This window comes from Clupea harengus, chromosome 12 (genome assembly GCF_900700415.2).
Source record: "Clupea harengus chromosome 12, Ch_v2.0.2, whole genome shotgun sequence".
NCBI lineage: Eukaryota > Metazoa > Chordata > Actinopteri > Clupeiformes > Clupeidae > Clupea > Clupea harengus.
The window spans coordinates 6,284,713-6,308,022 of NC_045163.1; the positions used below are offsets into that span (position 1 = coordinate 6,284,713).

The following is a 23,310-nucleotide window of genomic DNA, read 5'->3' on the forward strand; positions in this document are numbered from 1 at the left end:
CTGGCATGGCCTCCACCTCTTCCTCCTTCTCCTCTGTGGATTCCCCCTCTCACCCTCACTCTTCTTCTTCTGACTCCTTCCATTTTGGTTGAAGACAGATGAACTCATCTGCTGCATTTCTATAGTGCTTAAACCTGTTTGGTGTGTCTACAATTAAGCAATCATGTGTTTGCGCACTTGATGGCTGTGTTTATTTGACAGGCTCATAGGTGTGGTAATTTGACAGTCAGTGTTTTGGAATTGCAAGGATACTTCTGTGTCTAATGTACACAAGTGTGTTTAGTGTTTTGCAAATCACTTGTGTGTATTGTTTCGCAAAAAGTGTGATGTTGACATGTGCTTATAGTGGTGCAAATCTGAGCCGTTGTTTTGCTCCTTGAGTAAAGGTTTTGATAATTGTGTAATACTATTGATTTTAGTGTTTATCAATCATAAAAAACTGTAATAATGTTCAAAGTAAAACTCTAGCTCTATTACTGTGGATACATTTGCAGTGCTTTGATACAAAATTAATTTAATGACCACTTCTTCTGAAATTCATGGATACCTGTTTCAGTCAACGTTCACCATCAGCAAAGCCTTGTACAACTACAGCACATTTTGCAGACATTTAGATACTCTGATCAAAAGAGTTAACTTTTAGTTCAAAACCCTAGATAACTGTACATGAAAATATGATGTATTTTGACAAATGAGAAGAAACACTTGAAATAAGACAAAGTATTCTGGTCATATTTGGTGTCAAATATATTCAGTTTTGTTCTTTGTTTTGTTTGTTTGCAGCCCTTTACCACCTATGCAAAAGTGTCACAGTAATACAGCATTTGCTTTGAAATGTGCCTCTATGTAGTTGTCGCTGAAGATATTTTTCCACTATTACTGCTGTATACAGTATATGTTAGCATGGACTATCAATGAGACAAAGTGACCCAAAAATGCAACAATAGTAAAGGTCTGGTACTTAGAAGACACTCTTCAAGGCTGCTACTTGCAAATGCCATAAGAACCCTGCGAGTTAACAGGTCGGTATTCAAGGTTTTTTTTGATTGCCAAGACACATTTTCTGAAATTATACAACATTTCTCAAAACTCTAAACACAAATGCACAATGGCAGACCCTTCCTCACAAACTTCAAACCTCCATCAAATACACATACACTTCAAAATAGCCATGTCACACTGGTGTGATCAATTCAAAACACTACTGTAAAAATCTGCTACTGCAATGAGTAATGAGGTTCCCCCCCCCCCCCCCCCCCAGAACAACCTCTTTACATGATTAACACATTATAAAGACACAACTCATGTATACATTTTCAAAAAAAAATATGACTCTATCTATCCATCCATCCTGAGGTTCTGATTGGCATTTGACCAATTTGGGGGAATTGTGTGTTAGTTGGGTTTGAGTTGTGATGACTTGAGTTACAGTTTTTCTCGATTGCTTTCACACATTTAGCGAATCATGGGTCAACTTAATCTAATGCTCACATCTTCTTTGCACAGCAAGAGTCTTCTCTGGCGAATGGGTTAACTATTTCTCATTGCTTTCACACAAATTTCTTCGAGTTTTAACACACTTTTCAAAACAGTTAACACACTTCTCAGAGAAAGACACAAAACCTAATTGAATAACCATGTCAACACATTGCAAACACCTAGTAGCAGCCAACTGAAACTGCTCTCTATATTCTAAATATCGTCAGCACCTGTGTGAACTCTCTGTGCACAACTAATCAAGTAGTTCTCAACCTCTAAAAGAGGTAAAAAGATGGAAGTTGATACCAAGCATGGATCAAGGAGGCCACCACCAACAACCTCAGCAAGGACAAGGACGAGAACAAGGAAGAGGCCGTGGTAGGGTAGAGGGGCCCCTGTCAGGGGACGTGGCATTTGTGTAAGATGCTCTAATGAAATTACAGTAGGGCAACAGTCATTGATCACGTAGTCAATCATGACCTCTCCATGAGAGAGGCTGGCCAAAAGGTTCAGCCATACCTGAGCCGTCATACTGTGGCATCAATTGTTTGTATGTTCGGCAATGACAATGATACTTTGCTGGCCTTTGCAGTCAATTTACTGTACTGTGTTTCACTGTATTTGCACTCTTAGCAACAACCATTTCTATACTTTTGTAAAGTGTGTTGCCACAATACAATGTAGTACTATAGTTTCACTAAAGTAATTTACAACATATACGGTAGAATTCTGATTACTGTATATTTACAGCCTATTGCACTATTTTTACAGAATCAACACACTGGTCCACACTGGTGGCAGGGGGAGAATGTTCACTGCAGAACAGATTTGACCTTTTTACTGTAAATTGAAACCTGTCATTTTGACTTCTTACAGTATATACATGTAATGTGGAAAAATGACTGCAATAAATATTTTTGTGTCAGAATCTTTGCCATTTTGTACACAGTAGAACAAATGTAAATCAATGGTGTTGACAGGTCCTTGTTTAGAATATCTGTTATAGTATTTAGCAATACAAAAACAGAACTACAATATTTTTCTGTATACAAAAGATTTCAGATTTCAAATACTTTCTGACAGTATATTCCCTAAGTAAGAGTGCTCAGTACAAAACCCAAATTGTAGTATGTTGTCAGTGGTAAAATAGTCAATACTGTGAGGGTGTTGCACAAAAGTTGAAGTGATGGTTTCAGAGGTTGATATTGATAGCTGTAGTTTGAGTTTTGTTATCCATTGTTAAATCAATGAGAAAACATACATTTTCAATTGAGCACAAATTGTAGGTTTTGATGGAAATGTTTGGTTTTGATGGGTGTGTGATAAGTTTTGAGAAGGTGATGTCATTCTGCAAACATCATGAAGTGTTTTGGTCGTTTCAGCTTCTGTTAAGGGCTGTGTGTGAGCTGTTTTGAAAAAGTAAACAGTGAATGGAAAAATGTGCCAAAGCAATCGAGAAAAACTGTAATAATATTAAATGCAAGTGCTTACTAAATGAGCACATGATGTAGCCAGTGAGATATGAAGGGATTTGTGTGTGAGTTTTGCACAAAAAGTTCAACAAATCTGAATTGTGTGTGAGAACAGGGGAATAATGTTTATAGGTATGGGAAATTGGTCTGTCTTTTGGTAGATGGCGTCATGGATTGGGATGTTTAGTTAATTGGCCCAGTTATAGTGTGTAAGCTATTGAGAAAAACTGTAAGACAACAGTCGCTAGTATAGGGCGTATTCACCCACGTGACCCCTATCCATAACAACAAGCTTTGGCGGCCATCTTGGGGTCCATGTACGGCATTGTTTTGCTGTGTTTTATTCCGCTCTGACCATCATATTCTGAAGGAGACACAATTTCAGTGCCTTGTAATTATGGTACTGTGCCTCATTGTTGGATGTGGGACTAGGACGGGTAAAGCGCACACACACCGCGAAAAGGTTAGGTTATTTCGCGTCCCGCGTGTGATAACTAACCAGGGGGAACATGTGGATGGACTAACATCTACTCGGCGCAGACAATGGATTTCTGCCATAAGTAGAGCGAATCTGACAGCGGAGAAGTTGGAGAATGAACGTGTGTGTGGTAGCTTCAAAAGTTCTTGCTGCTCCTGAGGAACAAGACAACGCTACTACTGGTACCAAAGAAACATGGACAACTTCACATCATCCAGAAAACCAGACTCCATCCAGTTGTACGGAACTCACAGGTACAAGCACTTCTGACAAATCTCCCCAGACATCCGAATTTAACTATCTGTTCAAGGAAAGCAAGATGCAGTCTTTTACTGAGGAGTATTTTTCAAACTGTCATGACAGTGATGACAAGGTACGATTTTACACAGGCTTGCCAAGTTTTGATACATTGAATACAGTTTTCAATTTTGTTGAGGCCCATGTGTCAAGGAGGACCAAAACCTTAACAGCATTTCAAGAGTTTGTGATGGTTCTCATGAAACTGAGGCTCAATGTGCCTCAGCAAGATCTGGCATATCAATTTGATGTCAGTCAGCCTACTGTCTCAAGGATTTTCTGGTCATGGATGATAGTGATGGATGCACGACTCTCACCCCTTCTCAAATGGCTTGAACGAGAGGAGATCATTCGGACAATGCCAGCATGTTTTGAGTACTCATTTGGTAGTAAGGTGACTGTAATAATTGATTGTTTTGAAGTGTTCATCGAGAGGCCTTCCAACCTGCTCGCAAGAGGGCAGACCTTCTCCAACTACAAGCACCACAACACTGTTAAAGTACTAATCGCTATCACACCACATAGGCCAGGCAAATTAACCCTTTTTTAATGATCAGCATAGATCATTTCTATGAGGTGTCCAGAACAACATACTAAAAGTCCTAAGAAATCCTAGTTGAGGAAATATGTTTAATTCTCATCAATCTGAGATGTGTGCTAATAATGCATGGCAAAAATACACCTCAAAAATGTAATTTTTTTCCTTTTCTCCTATCAAAATTAAACTTTACACAATGAAAGTACCCATGAAAAGTAACATTTTTTGTATTACAAGTTTCTTTGAAAATTAATTTTAATATGCAAATGAGCTATACACTAATCGAATATGCCCAAAATACATCCAAATAGGCTTATTTTTTTCCTTTACTCCTACCACAATAAAACTTTACATAGTAAAAGTATACATGAAAAGTAACTTTTTTTGTATTACAAGTTTCTTTTTAAATGAATTTAAATATGCACATGAGCATCACACTTATTGAATATGTCCTAATTGCATAGGCAGAAACACTATACCCCTGGCAGGTACTACCAAGCCAGGCAGTTTTCAGGTTAGAGGCCAGTCTAAAAGCAGCATTGCCATCTCCCATTGGCAGTAGGATGATTGGATGAAGATTGGGCCGATGTATTTGTCATACATATGAAGGTGTTTCTGCCTATGGACATATTCAATAAGTGTGGAGCTCATGTGCATATTCAAATTAATTTCAAAAGAAACTTGTAATACAAAAAAAGTTACTTTTCATGTATACTTTTACTATGTAAAGTTTTATTGTGGTAGGAGTAAAGGAAAAAAATAAGCCTATTTGGATGTATTTTGGGCATATTCGATTAGTGTATAGCTCATTTGCATATACAAATTAATTTCAAAAGAAACTTGTAATACAAATTGTTTTAATTTTCATGGGTACTTTCATTGTGTAAAGTTTCATTTTGATAGGAGTAAAGGAAAAAAATTACATTTTTGAGGTGTATTTTTGCCATGCATTATTAGCACACATCTCAGATTGATGAGAATTAAACATATTTCCTCAACTAGGATTTCTTAGGACTTTTAGTATGTTGTTCTGGACACCTCATAGAAATGATCTATGCTGAAAAAAATTCTTTTACAATTAGTCTGTCGTAAAACGCTATTTTGCCTGGACTAACAAGGATCCATCTGTTTTGTGTCTAGGGCATGGGGGGACGTACATCTGACAAGCACCTTACAGCAAACTGCGGTCTGTAGGAAAGACTGAAACCTGGTGACTTAGTCATGGCTGATCGTGGTTTCACAATTCAAGAGAGCCTTGCCCTACGCCAAGTGAAACTGGCCATTCCTACATTCACTCGTGGTAGCAAACAGCTTGACCCAGTTGACATCGAGCACACAAGAGGAATTGCCAATGTGAGGATACATGTTGAACGTGTGATTGGACAGTTGAAACAGAAGTACAAGATGTTACAGGAAACCTTGGAGATTGATTATGTCAGCCTTACTGGTGGTTCCACAGAACCGATGGTAGACAGAATTATCAGAGTATGTGCTGTGTTAACAAACATGTGCCCATCAGTTGTACCCTTAACTTGAATTGCAGATGTCTCAACCATTACATGATAAGGACACTGTTTTTTATTTGATATGTTTTGAATTCATATTCATACTGTACAGATAAGGATAGTAATAAATATACTGTTTTGATTTCATATTCATACTGTACAGATAAGGATAGTAATAAATATACTGTTTTGATTTCATATTCATACTGTACATATAAGGATAGTAATAAATATACTGTTTTTTATTTTATATACTGTTTTGAATTCATATTCATACTGTACAGAATAGCGCTAAATCAAGTTTTAGTGCAGATACTACCATACAAATTGTGACAGTGAGAATGTAGCAATGCATCTTGAATTTATTTCCATCTTTATCCAAATTACTTAGATCATTCATTGCCCCAAATAGTGATGGAATGGGGGTGAACGGGCACATGTTGACCCTTCATTTCTGTAGAGTTTTTTGTAGTGCTCAGTCTTCAGGAACAAAACCTCACAACTCCAAGGTATGTGGGGAGGGGGGCACCTGCAGCACTGTATGACTTTATTTAGCCTTGCACTGTAAACAGGGGGAAGGACAGTAAAGGTTACTATGGTAACAAGAATTACAAACAGCGACATTATCTCCAGGTTAACCTCAAATGTAAAATACAAAAACGTTCCCAACCACGACGTATTTCCCATCAAACCGTTTTCCCTTGACGCTTTGTACAAAGCCAGAGACGACGTAGTTGTAAGCCTGCAGACTTTTGTACGCCTTGAAACTTTCCTGTGTGTAAAAAATTGTCTCCAGTAGGCTACTAAGTACGACGCAAGATCCATTGCCTCCACTGGCGGCAGGCGATCTGCGTCTAACTGCTCATCTTGAATCAAAAAAGGATCGATTTCAACCGCTGAAATCTTTCTTTGGTAACGCAGAAGCACATGAGGTTGCAGGCCTCTCGCATAATCAGACAGCGGACACGCTAGGTGAACTTCTTCTGACATTTAATAAGTGGACCCCAAGATGGCGCCACGCGAGATGCTGACGTCACGTGAATACGCCCTATAAGTTGTGATGATGTAAAAGGGCAAAGGTTAGATGATTGTTTAATTTTGAAAACAATATTTGTTTTTACTTTTCCCATTGAAGCATGTTAGCAGACAGTAAAAATAGGGTTAAAACCTTAGAAGAAGTTAATCCTATAAGCAACGGTACATTTCTACATAAAGATAATTACATTCTCTTCTATGTGAATAAAAAATGTACCAGCTTCTGACAGAATAAGCCTACTACAGCCCCACACTGTGACACTCGAACTATTTTAATTGTTGTTGACTATATAAATAAAATTGAAGATAGTAGGCGCTTTTACATGGCAGGACCAGGTAGGACCTCTTCCAGGGCCGTTATTTGGGCGAAATAAGTACCAGCTGTGCGGCGCTTGCAGTAATGGTTGACACTTATTGGTTAAACTCGACGTGAGTGGCAGAAAACCACTAACAACATTTTTAAAACCAGCAAGAATATTTTTACCAGACCTTACAAGGTGCAGCGTCATGACAGAGTAAGCATGTTGAGGTTACTGTCAAGTCTAGTAGTTACTACACCGCAATGGAAACACAAAGGCTGAAAGGGCCCAATGAGGGGGAAGTGCTCAGAGTTCCAGCAGTGGAAAAGCACTTTTAGTCCTTACATGCACTATAGGTTTACAATACGTTTACAATATAAGTACAGTACATGTGCAGTTACAGCAATGCAAATTATGTTGAACATTGATGCAGTTGTGAAATAGCTCAATGTAAGTTTGGCTGCACTCATCGTCTAGCTTCGTCATAGTCAGCCGATGTATAAGCACATGATGAATGACGTTGATGACTTTAATCTAAAACTACTGGTCTTTGACAATGAAGTCTTTCTTTTCCTCATCCTCATCCTTTGTGCTTGCCCTCCTCTGGTGCCCTCTCTGGTGACTTGCAATTTGTACATTGTAGGGTCCATTGTTTTAAAACATATTGACACACCAATGTCCCTTATTTATTGATTCTGCTATTGCTATTGATGTGTTAATAATTCCTGTGGCTTAGTGCTTCCACCATGAAAAAGGTGGGCTCATTGAGTTCAGATGGTGATGCCTTGAGTTTATTGTATTGATTGCAAGTGTTGAACTAAATTAACATAAAGTTAACACTTCGGAAAATGGCTTTTCAAAACTGAGGCAAAGCTATAGTATTTTGCTGAAGGGTCTGGCTATAGTGTCTTAGCAATCAGGAGAAATTGTAATTAGAGCTTGCTCATCATCCATGTCTATGGCAACACACAATGGAGAACTGTAGCCATTGCAGGGCATAGCAGCTGAGCAAAAAGAGGCTTGGGTGGGTAAAGGCTGTGTGAAGTACCCCTTGAATACAGAGGTTATATCACACACACACATACACAAAACCAGAGAGAGGAAAATGAATGAGAAAGGTACAGGGCAGGGTAATAAAATAAAATGAAATACAGTCAAATCAAATCATCAGCGCTTTTATGATAAAGGACAGTTCTCTTCAAACATGTGAGGATGATTATAAAACAAGGTATGTGTGGGGCAGGGGTGGGGGTGGTGTGTGTGCTCATGAATTTAGAACACACCTAACAATAGATATAACAAAACAGACCGGTGTGATGAAATCACAGCCTACCAGCGCAAACTATTCACACGAGGTGTATGTTTTGTAAGGCAACTTGTTTGGCTATTATCTTGAAATGAATTTTGATGGTGTATGGTCATGTGAAGGATAGATAAACACATCTCTTGTTCCCACAAGATGCACAATCATCAGTACTTCTATGATAAAGGACAGTTCTCTTTAAACATATGAGGGCAATTATCAAACCGACTCAACTGAACATTACATTTGTGTCCTCAGTGCAAAACTGAACATTAGTTTAGCTTATGTTTATTAACTCACCAAGCAAACATTCATTTTCTTGTAGATGCTCTACTTACTGTGTATTTATTGTTGATGGGAAATAAAAATCGCATGTTTTAAAAAATAACATTTTTGATGAATTACTATGTTGCTGTGTTTGTGGAGAAACAAACTGCCACCTACTAAGCAGACCAGTGGCTGCACATTCGATGAGGCCATTGGCAGGACAAAGATATAATATAATATAAAATAGTCTTCAGAGGGATGTGAACACTTCAGATGGTTGACAGAAACATGTTGTTGCCTTTGGTTAAGCCTAAATGATTTCAGTCACATATTCATTGCCTTTCAAGTGAGAAATTCTGCTGTAAAAAGAATATGACAATTAATTAATGAGAGAAGATCTTAGAGGCAAGGTTTTATGAATATAAACAGGGGGATCAGAGGAATATGCCAACGAAGAGCTCCAGATTTTACTTTAAAACGACATAAAACAGCAGACAACTGAGAAACCAAAATCTTCCTCTTTTACGGACAATTTTAATAGCATTTAACATTCTCAGTGACAGCCATTCACTATAAAAAAATTTATAAAGTTATGAATTTATATGAATTTAATTTATATTTAAATGAATGAGCTTTATGGTACGAGTTGCAGTATGTGCCTTGTTAACAAGTGCACACATGCCAGAACAGAAATGGTGTGACTCATTCAAAACTCTGTGTAGGGTTCTCATGGCAGTGCAGGCTGGCTGACACTTATACCTCATGCCTGAATGCACCATCATGGACTCACCTACTTTCACTGGGTCTGTGCGCTCACTGCTCACAGGGAAACCCTTTCCCCTCCTACTAGACATGATTGCAAGCTGAGGGAATGTGGTCTTGATTAGTCATGGAGAGTGTGGCCAGTGTCATCTTTACAGAAACCTGTATGGTGTGTCACACGCCATGGATACATTACTGAGCTCTCCTTCTGCATGGGAAAATAAATGCTCACTTTATGAATTTGGAGAGACATTTAGGATGAAAGTGTTGGGTAAATAAATGAATGCAAACATAAATAAATCATGTAATATTAAAGGTGCCGTCTTTGATTGTAATCCATAACACTTGTCATTGAATTCATCAAAATTCTCCACACGTTTGTTTAGCTGCCCTGTAGCAGTATGTGTAAAAAAAAAGAAAAAAAAAAAAAAAAAAAGTGGCTTGGGCCGAGCCATAAACTATTCCAGCCAATCAACAACAAGGGGCGCTCATGCTTCATCGTTGCTTCAGGAGTATGGAAGGGTGGGTGTATTTGATTGACTGTTGTGCTCAAATATAAACATCCTTTTGTCAGGATCAAGGACTGCGCCTTTAATGTCATCCCTGTACTGATTCCACTGTGTGAAGCAGACTCACAGCTGTACCCTTCATCTAATGTGGTTTTACATTCCACAACAAAGTTGGTCTGTCATGTAAACAAACAGGCATTACATCAGTGAATACCCATCAGTGCAGTCTCTCAGGTGGAACATATAGTTTAATTCTAAGGCTTAACTTTGCTACGGTGTGGAGACAGACACATGATAAGAAGCCTTTGGGCTACATCACCACCACCGTCTATGTAAACAAACACCTCTGCTGCTACAGCAACCTGCATTCATGAGCTGAGTTCATTCTCACTGCAGGCGTTTGAGTAAGAGGAATGTTACTTTCTCTCTCTATCTTTCTCTCTCTCTTTATCTCTATCTCTCTCTCTCTCACACACACACACACACACACACACACACACACACACACACACACACACGCACTCACCCTCTGTCCCAGTGAAAGTAGGTGAGTCCATGATGGTGCATTCAGGCATGAGGTATAAGTGTCAGCCAGCCTGCACTGCCATGAGAACCCTACACAGAGATTTGAATGAGTCACACCATTTCTGTTCTGGCATGTGTGCACTAACAAGGCACATACTGCAACTCGTACCATATAGCTCATTTTTATAATAGTGAAGGGCTGTTACTGAGCATGTGAAATACTATTCAAAGTGTCTGTTTCTCAGTTGTCTGCTGTTTTATGTCGTTTTAAAGTAAAAATCTGGAGCTCTTCTTTGGCATATTCCTCTGATCCCCCTGTTTGTATTCATAAAACCTTGCCTCTAAGATCTTCTCTCATTAATTAATTGTCATATTTTTTTTTACAGCAGAATTTCACACTTGAAAGGCAATGAACATGTGACTGACGCACCTCTTTACACATGCAAGGGACAGGAGTGTTCCTCACACACACACACACACACACACACACACACACACACACTCACACACCACACACACACACAAACACTCACACACCACACACACACACACAAACACTCACACACCACACACACACACACACACCACACACACACACTCACACACTCACACACCACACACACACACTCACACACTCACACACCACACACACACACAGACACACACACACACACACACACACACACACACACACACACACACGCTCACACACGCTCACACACCACCACACACACACTCACACACACACACACACACACACACACACACACACACACACACACACACACTCACACACCACCACACACAGTGTATAAAGACATCCACAGACACAGTGCAGGTGTATTACTCACACAGACTACACCCAAACCCTACACGTACACACAACACACACTCCGTAGTGTGTCTCTTTCTCTGAACACATTCCACAGAAGAAGGCCCCTTGGGAATGCATGACGAGTGTGCGTGGGGCAGGGGGTGGTGTGTGCACTCCTGAATTAAGAAGACACCTAACAATAGAGATATCGAAACAGACTGGTGTGATGAAATCCCAGCATTCCAGCGCCAACTATTCACACGACCCAGTCTGGGACAGGCACTGAGGGTGTGTGGGAGTGGACTCCCCTGGTACAGTTCAAACAGAGCCACGAGAATCAAAGGCATCCCATGTCAGTTTCAGAGATGAGAGGATCACCCACAGGCAGGGAACACGGTGGAGTTGTTCACCCAACCGAGGCTTCAGCTCCTCAGATGCCCCACGTTAGTCGGGTGAACTAACACACACAGTAACACACACTCTCATGTAACTCTTTAAGCCCAGACACAGAGGCCTTTGCTCAGTGTTAGGCAGGTGAAGAGAAACACACATGTTCATTTCACTCTTAAAGCCCAGAAACCAGAGGCTTCAGTCAGCTGCAGTGTTGGTTAGGTGAGGTACCATACACACGTTTATCTTGCTCTTTAAAGCAACACTTTGCAGCAGACACATCTGTCGTTCCCACTAGTCGCCCAGGTTATGCATTATGCAGATCTGTGATGCGGGATGGAGCGCCCCGCGAAAATGCAAGAAAAGCTTTTCGGGCACAGCATCGGCTTCTATATTGCCAAAAAACATCAGTTAGCACCACAAGCTTATACTATTAGCATGACAACAAGCTTTTCTCATTGCCAACTGTGTTGTTGTTGGGAGTCTGCAGGGTTTTGTCATTCCTTTATTAGGGAGTTGGTTTTCTAGTTTTAGACCCAAACTCTTCACTGTTGCTTTAATCCTAGACATAACACTGGTGTTACCCTGTGATAATGACCTAAATTTCCCTCGGGATTAATAAAGTATCCATCTATCTATCTATCTATAAAACGAATGATTCAAAAGACAGAATCAGGTCAAGATACAGTATTTCATTTTTTTATTATTTGAAATGTGTTAAAACTCATCTGTTGTGTACTTCTTTAAGTGAAGATCTTATCTTATGGCTAAGATAACAATGAGCCCACGAAGGGATTTGGCATGTGTGAGGGCATGGCCTGGGCTGTGTGCTTTGAGGTGGTTGCAAGGTGTTGCCATGGTGATTGTGCTGTTTGGCACTCAGTGACTGACCTGTCAGAGCACGCCAGGCCTGTTCCTTCATTCGCTCTGGGAACACAGTGTGCCATGAGGAACAAAACACTCTCACTCTGGCACACACCCTGCCTGACTCCGGAATGCGTCAACCAGGACCAGGGCCACATTAGGGTAGGACCGGGCCAGGAGCTGACTGATCCGGGCCAATTTGGACCTCTCAGCGAGTCCTGCTCAACTTCAGTGTAGCTGAAAACTGAATTGCCTGAACTGCCTTGTGTGAGTGTGTGAAAACTGAGTGTTTATTCAAATATTTCACATTAAGTTGAACAAATGACTCTCTGTTCAGTTGAAACAACGTAGTTGCTCATAAAGAATTAAGGAGTTGTAAATACAACACAAATGAAAAAAAAGAAAAATATAAATAATATAAATAAAAAAAGTGCAAAATACATTCAAGCGAACACTGCATTAATCACATCTACAGACATTCATATACTGCTCGACTCCCATTAGAGTTGACATCATCTACAGTTTCTGATAGATGTGTTGATCCCACTACTACACAGTGTGTCTTCACAAATACACAATCTAATACACATACAGCAACACAGACACAGCCAGAGCTGCAACACACACACACACACACACACATACTAACACTGTTGGTCTGGATAGTGCAGCCTACAAAAATATTCTCTCTCTCTCCGTCTCTCTCTCTCACACACACACACACACACACACATCACTAACACCCAGTGTGAGCGGTATCTATAATAATAGTTGTCAGATTTTCTTCGCACAATATCTCACAATATCTCACAATATCGTATCTGCATTGTGTTTAGGTGGCATGAGTCCTCTGAGTCCTGTAGTCATCCATTTAAGCTGCCCAGATCTGAGCAGGGGGAACATCAACATCGAACAGTTCACAGTAACGTTCTTCCCTAGCTTCAGAAGAGGGCCTCCTCTACAGGAAGGGTTTACAATGAGGGGGAACCTCCTCAGAACAGTTCAGAGTGAGGGTCCCCTTGGTTTCAGAGGAGGGATTCCTCTACAGGACCAGTCTGGGTGGAGGAGCAGTCTCTGCCCCCCTACAGTGGTTTTAGGTCAACCATACACCCACAGTGATACAGGTATTTGTCTGAACACAAGATCAGCCCCACGACCCCAGATAGACCGTCAGTGCAAATACTGGATCCATGTGATTGTCAGGAGACAATCTGAGACGACATCTGATCTGGTCCGGGTCCAGCTGGCACTAATGAAGAAGAGGTCTGTCCGCGGGCATCCGGGCGCTCTCAGTACACAGCCATGCCCTCCTGCCACGTCCAGCTGTGGACGCGTGGAGGGTAGTCTGGCTGTGGCACGAGAGACCTGCTGCGGGGCCAGAACACAGGCTGCTGCTGAGACACCATTACCGAGTGCCCACAGCCGGGAGGATGCAGGGAGACGGTCTGGGTCTGTGCTGTGGCGTGTGTGAGTGCTTTAGGTAGTGTGTGTGTTGCAGCCTGTGTGTGTTCTGTGGTCTGTGTTTGTGCTGTGGCATGTGTGTGTATTTTAGCTTGTGTGTGTGCTTTAGGTAATGTGTGTGTGAGGGGCTGTATTTGTGCTTTAGATAGTGTGTGTGCTTTAGGAAATGTGTGTGTTGAAGCCCTCTGAGGGTTGATGTTGCCTCGGCGCAGGGTGTCGTTATGTGCCTGGAGTGGCATCCTGTCCTGAGGTCTTGCTTGGAATGCTGGGAAGTCTATGCAGGGATGTGGCAATGCTGGAGTTGACCGGTGCGAGTGATGCCTCCCCGCGCAGACGCCCAATGACCTCTGACCCCTCTTCAGCGCCTCAGGGTAACGCGGGGGCCCCACGCCGTGCGGGTCAGAAACAAACACCCTCACTTCCGTAAGAGGCAGACCCACAGAGTCAGCGAACACCACCCTCTTCTGCCGGGGGCTCCGATTCTTGCTCCAGCTGCCCATGGAGGAGGAGGACGATGAGTATGTGGATTCACGACGGTAGAGGAAGCAGGGAAGAAGGTGAGCCATGTCTGGTTGGATGGGTGCGTGGACAGAGCACCCAGCTTGGCTGGTAGTCTGTGTGTGTGTGCAGCAGGCGGTGAGGATTGTGAGTGTGTGTGCAGCGAGTGTGCATGATGGAGTCTCTGGGGGGTATGTGCCAACTCCATATCCACAGGCAGCTGTGACTGCGAGCTCAATGGGTCAACACTCACTGGTACAGTCCTGGAAACAGACACATGATATCAGATTGTAGACCAGTCCCAGCTCTAATATATAGGAAGGATAATCTTCCACAACATTATACATCACAAGGAGTGAGGAAAGAGGCTCAAAATAACTTACCATGGCATGATGTGTCGACAGATCTCTGTAAATCCGTTTGTCTTCTTTTAATTCTTTGAAATCTACCAGCAAGAGTGAATTCTATTAATAATTACAATTACTGCGCTCAGACCTCTATTTAACTTGACAAACAGTTTTTTGTGTGTATGTACAATGTGTCAGAATTTCTGTTTATATCTTAATTCTCTTGTCAAACAACAGACGTGACAAAACCAACATGAACAATGTGCGCAACTCACATGTCGTAGAAGTGATGAAGTGTCCGCTGCTGTTTGTCGGAAAAAAGATGAACAAGCAAAAAGGTGAGATGTTCACTTAATAGTTTCTTTCTTTTCAAGTAACTGAATCCGTAGTCTTGCCTTTCTATAAGTAGGTTATTCCAGGTCTCTTCTGGTCCGTACAGATATGTCCGCGCTTATAAATGACACCGGGCTCTGCCGACTGTTTGGCGTTTACGTCCCACCCCAAAAAGCCAATCATACGGCTAGGTAGTCGTTCCAGCGACCAATCACATCATCATAAGTTCTAGAATGGGAGGTGGGAATACTGTATTTCTGAATTTCTACTAAACGTATCGACACTATCAGTTTTACCATGTCAAATTGTGTGATTGTATCAATTAACTATTAAACTATTAAATTATCTCGATCCTGTTTTGCGATAAGAGTACATTTTTATAAGTATTATACATGTGTATGTGTGTGTGAGAGAGAGAGAGAGAGAAAGAGAGAGAGAGAGAGAGAGAGATATGAAGACTAGAGCAGGGGTCTTCAACCTTTTTCAGCCCAAGGACCCCTTGGCTGAGAGAGACGCTGAGCAGGGACCCCCACCCCCGCCGCCCCAAATTTGGGCCTGATATTCATATAATTTATTTGGAACTGTCAGTCACACACAAACACTCCCCTACACATGTTTGAACAGAATTACAAATCATCTGTGACACACAACTAATTTCAATTTATTCTGTTTATTTTTGACATTTGTTCTCCCTTACAGTTAGTCGTCACTCTATATTCAATTAGGGAGGGACAAAGAATTGAGTAGCTTGAGAAGCTTAAGTATGGATGAAATATCTCATACCTAGTGAGAGATCTGACGTTTGAGAATTCATGATTCATGTCTTTGGCAACGACATTCTCCCTATGAAGCATGCAGTGCGTCATACATGGCTCTTGCACCGTCTGTGCACATCGCGACACATTTTGGCCAGGGTATATCATGTTCATGGAAAAAATTGTCGATCACTTTGAAAATCTCTGAACTTTTTTTTACCTCCAGGCAGCTGCTTAAAGAATCAAAATTCCTCCTGCATCTCATTTTGGTCGACAAATCACAAAAAAGCTAAAAGCTGAGCTTCGTTTGACACATCGGTGGATTAAATTGTATTGCAAAATAATCTGCCTTCGGGAGTTTTGCGATTTATAGTGCCCTCACATCAGCTGCCAATTCAATTCAATAGGGCGGGCATTGGGATGCTTTTCAGTTTTTTTACGTACTCATCCTTCCCAAAATTGTTTTGCACATATCACTAGCTGTTGGCAATATTAAACGTTCCGCAATTATGTATGGCTGTTTGGTCTGAGCGACACGTAATGCAACTTGATAAGAAGCTTTTAAAGCTAGCTCGCACACTTTGGCTGATTGTCTCATCAAGGTCTGCTGGCCCTCAAAAGATTTTAAACGGGAAATATTAAATGTTTTTTTTCTTTCAAGTGAGCATGGGTTGTCTTTGAGTGTCGTTGCAGCTTTGATGGTTTCATAGTTTCGTTTGATAGCACGGAAGAGCAAACCACGCACACTGCTAATTCTTCACCATCGGTATCTTTGTAGGTGAAGGCAAACTTCAGATAATTCTCTGAATATTTACCTGTCTACTCCCGTTTGCGCTTTTGGCTGTTCATGTTGGCATCCTCTGAAGGTAGATCATCTTAACCGCCATCAGTGGTGTCTGACGAGGAGCTTTTGTTCCGAGAAATTACAAACGATCAATTATTTCAAATTGTATGGTTATGGCAGGTAACGTCTTTTGGCACCAGATAGCTAAATGTAGCTAAAAGTGCATATGTTGCCATTATGATCAAATGATCGCCTGAAGACTCATGGGTAGCCTGTGTATTATTTTTAAGTAATAGAAAGCAATTTTTACGTTCTGTTTATGTTTATGTAGTCTTTAGGACGTTGTACATTTTTGGAAGAGGGAAAAAATGCTTCAGATGAAATAATTTGGCGGACCCCCTGCAGTACCTCCGCGGACCCCCTGGGGGTCGCGGACCCCCGGTTGAAGACCTCTGGACTAGAGGGTATGCAATCTCTGCACAAACCAACACATGTTCAACTGGGAAACAAATAGACTGGACTCTGATTTGATTGACCAGACTCTGAGACTGTAGTTACATATCTGTTTTTTCGGAACATTGAATGTTCGTGATCATAAGAAAGTATTTAATTCTGTACTATCCAAACCTAAATGCTATTTGTGGCCAACACGTGTAATCCTTATTGAGCTGCTTACAGCTGGCTGGGCTGAATCCATTGATCTAATATCTAATGGCTAAATCCCTAGGCAAGGAAATTGAATTCAATTCAGCAGACAAATGTTAGTTATCAGAATCAGAATCAGGTTTTATTGGCCAAGTAAGTTTGCACAAACAAGGAATTTGACTTGGTAAAGTGGCTCTCAGTGTGCTTACACAAAATATACATTACAACACAATACAAAACAAACAGTTCCTTTTCCCATAGAGCTGTTGGGTATACATGCATAAGAGCATAAGTAAATATAGTTTCTCAAAATACACACATAATACCCCTAAAACTGAGTTTGATCATTCAGAGTACAGCCATGACTTCACTACCAAATGCAGGTGTTTCAGTGAGGTAACCCTGGAATCTGTCTGCCTGTCTGTCTGTCTGTCTGTCTGTCTGTCACAATCCCTGTCCTATGTTGACTCATTTCCCATCACACACATAACCTTGTGGGGCAGGGGGGCAAGATAAGAGAGCAGCAGGCTAGAATAGGAAGGCAGGGGGAAAGACAAAAGGGCAAGGGCAGAAAGGCATGACAGGGGGGCAGGATAGTAAGGGAGGAGGGTGAGGCTGCGTATGTGTGTCTCTGTGAATCTGTGTCTCTGTGGGTCTGTGGGTCTGTGTGTCTGTGTCCCTGTGTCTCTGTGTGTCTGTGTCCCTGTGTCTCTGTGTATCTGTGTATCTGTGTATCTGTGTCTCTGTGTCTCTGTGTCTCTGTGTCTGTGTATCTGTGCCTCTGTGCACAGCAGTGCCTCAGGGCTGGGAGTTCTCTGGCATCTCTGTTAAGAGGTTCTTAAACCCATAACACATAACTCAGCAGTTATGAATCTGTACTACCAACTCAGGCTACAACATGTAGCGCAGAAAGCAGGTCTGCTCCTCCAACTCTAACACACTTTCTGGGAAATCAGTGAAACAATGGATGTATTGAGCCTCAGAAACCCTGTGATATAAAACAGATAGCAACCTGGCAACAACAAATTAAAGTGAGCATTTGAACTAATCGTAACTCACACATCGCAGGACAGATCTAGGTGGCAAGACAAACATAGACATCAGACTGGGCAGCTTGAAAGCAACAGTTTGCCACTATTTAAGGTATGGTTGTTATAGGCAACTAGTTTTGGTATCATCTTCAAAATAATTTTGCTGGTATATGGCCATGTGAAGGATAGACAAGTACACCTAATATTCCCAATGGCTGCCCAGGCTGTGCACTATGTACTGTATATCTGTGGTCCAGTACGGAACACCCTGTGAAACTGTAACAAAAGCATTCACGGCATGGCATCACCAACTGCAGTACATCGCCAAAAGACTCCAGTTAGCAGTCGCTAGTTTTAGACCACAACTCACTTACTGCTGCTTTAACACTGACTCACAGTGTGCAGCCTCAATGCCTTCAGACCAGGGGGGCCAAGACATTGTGTGCGTGTGGGGATCTCAGGGTTGCCGAGAGCAGTAGAAGTCTGAAGCTGCATCTGAAAAAGCAGGGCGTCATCATCATCAGCGGCCCACTCTTACGTGGTGATGGCATGGTGAGATCACACAGACACCAGACTAACAGGCCTCGGCTAACCTATAATTACAGGCTGAGCTCATGCAGACACAGTAAGCCTCAGACACACAAGCTTTTTTGATCCGTGACAAGTGAGATGAAAAAAGGGTGAAGATCCAGGTGCGGTTTGGCATTTGGTATTTTAGGCATTATCTCTGAACTCTGTGTTCCTGTACAACTCCCTCAGATGATGATGTGGACATCACTTTGTTTGGGAGGGTACATGTGTGTAGAATTCATGTAAATGCAGAGAAAAACATTAATAATCTAACACCAGTTAAACTAGGAAGAAACCTGGCAACCCACTGCTGCATTTTAGAAGTGGGTGAGTTATTATGTGTTTACCTCTCTGCCATCCTCCTATAGAACGGGCCCATGTATGGGGCAATAGATCTGCTCTGGTCTGTAGAACTGGCCCATGTATGGGGCAATAGATCTGCTCTGGTCTGTAGAACTGGCCTATGTATGGGGCAATATATCTGCTCTGGTCTGTAGAACTGGCCCATGTATAGGGCAATAGATCTGCTCTGGTCTGTAGAACTGGCCTATGTATGGGGCAATAGATCTGCTCTGGTCTGTAGAACTGGCCCATGTATGGGGCAATAGATCTGCTCTGGTCTGTAGAACTGGCCCATGTATGGGAGGATTAGAGCCCTTCTGTAACTGCTGCTCTATGTGGGGCAGTAGAGCTCTGCTACTCTGTGCGGGGCAGTAGAACATACCGGGACATACTCTGCCTGTCTGCAGTGAAAGGATCAGGCGGTGCCCTCACATCTGCACTAGAGCAATCAGGATAATGGTGCCAACAGACCACAGCTGGTGCTTTAACTTTCTGAGGAGAGTTATAGCTCTTCACATGGACACACACACACCGACGCACGCACGTGCACACACACACACACACACACACACACACACACACACACACACACACACACACACACACACACACACACACACACACACACACACACACACACACACACACACACACACAGAAACACACACACACACACACAGAAACACACAGAAAACACACACACACACACACACACACACACACACACACACACACACACACACACACACACACACACACATGCACATACTACTACCACAACTACTACTACTTCCTACTTCTACACACTCACACACACAAACATAAACACACCTGGTCTCTTTTAGAAGTCTTGAGTACTGACAGACAACTCTGGGTAAATGGGTCATCTCAGGCCAACCCATTTCTTACTGCTCTATTCTACCGAAAGGGATACAGTATTTACCTTCACTACAGTTTCTTTTACAATCATTTCCACACTTGTCTCAATACCATGTCCACTTACATATCAGTAGACGTGAATTAAACCGTGGATACTTTTGCATTCAATGAGAACTTCCTCTGAAATTCATCTATGCCTGCCAAAATCAATGTTCACCACCAGCAAAACTCTGTACAGCCTCATTTTTTTTTTACATGCAATGAAATGTGCATATATATAGGCAAGATATAGATGTAGTAGTCACTGAAGAGAGTTTTTCACTATTACTGCTGGATATGTAAGACGATGGGCTATCAGTAAGAGTAGTGGTAGTATCATGGATCAGAGTTATGCCTACAGTAGAGTAGTGGTAGTATCATGGATCAGAGTTATGGATACAGTAGAGTAGTGGTAGTATCTTGTGTTTCACTTACTGAACTGGAAATGAAAAGCATCTGCACACTGTTTGTTGTACTATAGTTCACCACTGAAACTATAGCATAGAGCTTTCCTAGACACTATTGCAGCATTTCATATTTATTGGTTTGGCATGACAATATGTACTGTAAAGAGGTGCCATACTTTTTGCAATGCAACACTAATTTCTGCAAAAATAGAGAATATGACTACACACTTTTCATTGCTTCAAGATGTTTGTGTTTTTAGTTTATTGTATTTTAAGTGACATATTAGTCTGGCTGGGTGAGAGCATTTGCTGTGGTTATGGCTGAATGAGTCACTTGTAGGTGAGGTATGAAGTTTTGGTGGTTGTAGTGCATTTTGCATGAAAGGTTAACTGATGTCCTCAGGTGTGTGTTTGTAAAGAACAGCGTGTGAAGAGTTTTGAAAATGTGGACATGGTATTGAGACAAGTTTGGAAATGATTGTAAAAACTGTAATTACTAATAAGAAGGATCTGTCCTGTAAAATGAATGAATGGATGTATTTTTTAAAAGCAAGGATGCAGGTTAGAAACTAAACTTTCAGTGCACAGACTGAATGAACAGCTTGAGGACCATGAAGACCTCATCTTTAACATTTAACATATTTGTGTCAAGCTGTGAGAATTGCATGAGCCGGCCATCTCACGATGTGGGCTGTAGGCTGCTGGTACGTGGTTGCAAGTAGGCAGGAGAACACACAGCGCAGGAGACAGTTGCTTTCTTATAAAATATATATTTATTTACAAAAAAAGGGACTCAAACCCCAAAAACATATCAACAAAAAACCAGGATAATCCCAACCCCAAAAACATAGAAACATACACTGAACAAAACTAAAGCTTTAAAACAGGCAAGGTGCAACTCTGTACTCTCGACAGGTTTTGTCTATGTACCTGCCTCAGCTTTCTTGCAGCCTGCCCAGTCTGTCTCTTTCTCAACAATGAGGTGCACCTTTTACAGTTTTTCTCGATTGCTTAAACACAATTTTGACTGCTTTGTTTTGTTTTTCAAAACACCTCACACAATTAGCACAACCACACACCCAATGAGCAAAACACCTCAGATCCATTGCAAAATGAAACACTCTTGTAAAAACTATACACTAATTTAACAAAACCATATTTTGTTACCATATGAAACACACACGATGTATATGACTGAATTCTGTTTGTACCACCTACACACTGCTGTTATAAACCCAAAACACTTTTAGCAATTCTACTTCTCAGTGATTAGAGTAGTGTAAGTGAAGTACACAGAGAAAGTGCAAATATACAATAAATTCAACAAACACTACACAAGACCAATGCTATTAAATTCTCTCCATATACCCAAATCAGTCAACATGTCAACATGGAGGATCACAACAAAACATGTCCCAGTTTTCATGCTACTTCAGTAGTGTGCATAACACCGTAAGCTCTGCAAATATCAGAGAAACGTAAAATGATGTTTCCAGTACAGGTTACAATTCCATTAAAAAAAGATCAGAAAAAAAACTGAAAATACAGTACAAATACAGTGGTTTCATTTTACCCTGATGTCTTTTTAGGATGTGTGCCAGTGTTGACAGAGACCTGAGGACATTATTGAAAATGGCATGGTCACCGATAATGTTGGCTTGAATTTCTCTGAGCCTGATAGCATTATTTGCCAAAACCATGTTTATGATCTCTCGATCTTGTTCTTCCGTGAATATGGGCCCCCGTCCTCCTTTCAAGTTTATTTGATACATTTGGTCTTCTTCTTCTTTGAGCACGTTTTCCTCCTGCTTCAGGTCTTCCTCTTCCTCTACATCCACCTCGACCTCAGCCTCTGGCATGGCGTCTGCCTCTTCTTCTTCCTCCTTCTCCTCCTCTGTGGATTCCCCCTCTCACCCTCACTCTTCTTCTTCTGACTCCTTCCATTTTGGTTGAAGACAGATGAACTCATCTGCTGCATTTCTATAGTGCTTAAACCTGTTTGGTGTGTCTACAATTAAGCAATCATGTGTTTGCGCACTTGATGGCTGTGTTTATTTGACAGGCTCATAAGTGTGGTAATTTGACAGTCAGTGTTTTGGAATTGCAAGGAAGTGACCTCTTGATATACTTCTGTGTCTAAAGCATTCAAGTGTGTTTAGTGTTTTGCAAATCACTTGTGTGTATTGTTTTGTGATGTTGACATGTGCTTATTGTGGTGCAAATCTGAGCCGTTGTTTTGCTCCTTGAGTAAAGGTTTGGATAATTGTGTAATACTTTTGATTTGAGTGTTTATCCAATCGTAAAAAACTGTAATAAGGCAGTCCCAACTGGCCAGCATCCACAGGTGCAGGGGAACCCGGACCCAACCATTACGGTGGGGGAGTCTAGCCTTTCTCCCCTCGTGGACCACAGTGAGAAGGGGGAGGGAGTTCACCTTTTCACACAAGCCTTTACATAATGTCATGTTTTGATAGGTATCTTCTACTGTTATGGAACCATTTAGCACCACATGGTTTGTAAGTAACAAAAGTAAGTGCTTAAAAGGTTATGCAATACATTTAGCAGGCTGCAACACAACCAGGAAATTACCCCTATTACCAAAACATTAGGTGAAAGGTGCTATTATATCCTTTTAATTCATGACACTGAATGTCTGTGAAGTTGTTGCTGTCAGTATAATAG

At 41.4% G+C, this 23,310-nt stretch overlaps 2 long non-coding RNA genes across 2 annotated transcripts; one reads left to right on the forward strand and one right to left on the reverse strand.

Moving 5' to 3' along the window:
* The first annotated feature begins 3,206 nt into the window (after window positions 1-3,206).
* On the forward strand, window positions 3,207-5,852 carry LOC116222828. Its single transcript, XR_004164795.2, has 2 exons — window positions 3,207-3,683; window positions 5,405-5,852. It is a non-coding gene; the product is annotated as an uncharacterized LOC116222828 (long non-coding RNA).
* An 8,725-nt stretch (window positions 5,853-14,577) lies between these two features.
* LOC116222888 lies at window positions 14,578-15,314 on the reverse strand. The gene is made up of 3 exons (XR_004164814.2): window positions 15,119-15,314; window positions 14,880-14,941; window positions 14,578-14,759 (listed from the first exon to the last, which is right to left on the reverse strand). It is a non-coding gene; the product is annotated as an uncharacterized LOC116222888 (long non-coding RNA).
* Between the last annotated feature and the right edge of the window lie 7,996 nt (window positions 15,315-23,310).